Source organism: Gossypium hirsutum, chromosome A04 (assembly GCF_007990345.1).
Source record: "Gossypium hirsutum isolate 1008001.06 chromosome A04, Gossypium_hirsutum_v2.1, whole genome shotgun sequence".
Lineage (NCBI taxonomy): Eukaryota > Viridiplantae > Streptophyta > Magnoliopsida > Malvales > Malvaceae > Gossypium > Gossypium hirsutum.
In genome coordinates this window covers 19860454-19863718 of record NC_053427.1, presented here as the reverse complement: position 1 = coordinate 19863718, position 3265 = coordinate 19860454, and positions in this window count along the sequence as shown.

Here is a 3265-nt window from a genome sequence, read left to right as displayed (position 1 = left end):
GCATGACTTTTAATTATCTCTGGTTAATTTATAATGAATTTCCAAAGTCGGAACAGGGAATCCAGAAACCGTTCTGGCCCTGTGTCACGAGAACCTGAATATCTCTTAACATACTGTCCATATGATCGTTTCGTTACTTTCATATGAAAATAGATTCATCAAGGTTCGTTCACATAATTTATTCACTATTTAATTCCATTCCTACTATTTTTAGTGATTTTTCACATCCACATCACTGCTGCTGCCAGCATCTGTTTTTAAGGTAAACTTTACCTATTTCATGATCCTCCATGGATCAACTAGAGCTTGTCATACATATTCCAAAGGTGATCAAGAATAACCCTTCCCATGGCTAACCGTTACCAACATTTCCATACCTCTCGACGGACAACATACAAAACGATTATAATGCTATGATCAAAGTATATTTAAGCCATTTTCGCATGGCTATCCAAATTTACACAAAACCGAAGGGTACATGACCAACAACAAAAGGGTAGTCCTATACATGCCATTTTCAGAGTTCAACCAAAAGTGTACCAAAAGGGCTTTGATAGTGTGGGCGACTTCGACTTCAAAATCCCGAGTCTGATAGCTGAAGAACCAAAATCTATAAAACAGAGAATCAAAGAAACGGAGTAAGCATTAAATGCTTAGTAAGTTTTGAGCAAAGAGTTTAGACACAACCAAAGTATAGCATTCATGTAGCTAAACGGATAATTTCATATGCACAAATTTTCAATATCATACTTACTTCACATTACCAACCCTTATGTTCATACACAAAAGATCAACTTAGCCAAAGGCCGGTAGCTCATTTATCAACTGAGCGAATACTTATTTGTAAGGGCTCAACTAATTCAAAGCACATACAAAACATACCTCAATGTTGGGATGTTACAAGCGTATTAACTGAAATTTTTTACAGCAAGATCATTCATTCCCAAATCACGTACCTTCGGAATTTAACCGGATATAGCTACTCGTTCAAATGCCTTCAGGACATAGCCCGGTTATAGTAACTCGCACAAATGCCTTCGGGACTTAACCCGGATTTAGTAACTCGCACCAATGCCTTCGGGCTTAGCCCGGAATTAGTATCTTGCACAAATGCCTTCGAATCTTAGTCCGGATATGGTCACTTAGCACAAAGCCTTCGGGACTTAGCTCGGACATCATTCGAATAACCATGCACATTTAACAATAAATCATGACACATTCGTATTTCATTTTCATTAGCAAAACTCAAACACAAGACACTTATCACTCTTGCAATTTCGGCTCAATAGCCACACACAAAGAGCATGATTTTGATTTGCTTAAAACATGATCTAATCAAATCATAATTTAAGCTCTATTACTCAAGAACTTACCTCGGATGTGGTCGAGCGATTTCGACAGCTATTCGATCACTTTTTCCTTTCCCTTATCCAACTGTGGTCCTCTAAGCTCTTGAGCTAATTCAAACAAATTTAACTCATTAAAGTCTCATTTTGCTAGCTTATGGCCGAATATGACAAGGAGTTTGATAGGTCATATGGCCACCTTTTAGCTCAAATACACAATGGTCATACACATTTTTAATCACATCAAGCAATTTAATACAATTCATTCGAACATCAAAAGAGAAGCTCAAGGTACTTAGCCCATATATACATTAGACATTAGAGTCACATATGTACGAAATCACGAATCGAATTCAACATACTAGCTAATATTTCCCCTTAGCCGAATTTTCTAAGTCAAGCTAAAGCCATCAATAGGCTACCTATGGCCGAACATACACATAACTTATGTACTTATTCATGTGGCCGAACATACATGTCTATGTTGGGGCCGATTGCAACACTTAATATATTCTACAAGTATGGTCACTTGTATTGACTAAACACCATTTTGTTTCAAGTTCAAAACTTGGCTAATACACACATATATACACTAGTAAAGCATCCTCTCCCTTTCCATCAATTTAACACATGCATTACTCATTAATATACAAAAATTATATTCGGCCTTAGCACACAACTTGCTAGCCGATTCTTCTCCATCTAGCAACTAATGCACATATGTGCTCATTCGTTAGACTCTACTTCATCTAACAACAACCATATTTTTCCCTTCTACTTCCTACCATAGCCGAATGCATCACAACACCATACCATTTCAATTTTTGGTCATGGTTAAACAAAGAACTTAATGTCTCACTCAAAAATGCTAAAAAGAAGATTCAAGAATCATCAATCCACCATCACATGCACCATTACAAAGCTTCACTTTTAGCATGCAAATGATATCAACACAAATCCACCTTAGCCGAATATCATCTCCATGACATAGTAAGATTTGAACCATGGGCTAGTTAGAACTCAAGCTAACTACTAAAATATACATGAATCTCATGGAGCAACCTCAAACATACCTTAGCCTAGTTACATGCATGGCCGAACCTCTTCAACATTTCCTCCTTTCTTTCCTTTTGAATTTCGGTCAAGGATGTTCAAGGATGAACACACATTTTTTTTCTTTGTTTTCTTTCTTCCATTCACGGCAAAGGGGGCATGGATGAGACCATTTTTTTCATCACTCCTCCCTTTCATTATTTAATTACCATGCTCATTATTTTATTGTTTCCTCCAATGATGCACCAACACAACATGTCTATGACATGTTTTGCCCATCACCCTTTGTCCATCCTAATGTCATGGCCGGCCACTACTAGATGGGGGAGAAAATTGACATGCAAGTCCCCCCTTTTTCAACATGCACTAATAGGTCCTTATGTTTTGATCTATCACATTTCAAAAATGTCACACATAAGTCCTATTGACTAAATTCACATGCAACTTACTAAATAGAAGCTTAAAATTTTCACACATTTATTTTAGACAATAAATATCATATTCAAACAATTTGGTGACTCGGTTTAGCGGTCCCGAAACTGCTTTCCTACTAGGGTCACTTTAGGGCTGTCACAATGACCTTTTTACAAATAGGTCATTTTGAAATTTTCATAAAAAATCACCGAGCAAAATTTGTTTATCATACACCAAACATACATTTTCTAGTGTTAGACATCAAAATACACACATATCTAACATGGTTCAAACCCTAGACCTCAATCGTTTCTCAAATTAATGGTAGAAATAGATAGATCGAGTGATAACGACTTTAAAAATGTAAAGAGCATTAAAAACGAGATAAGAACGGACTTACAATCGAGCTTGAAAAGTGGAAAAACCCTAGTTATGTCTTCTCCCTTCAATTT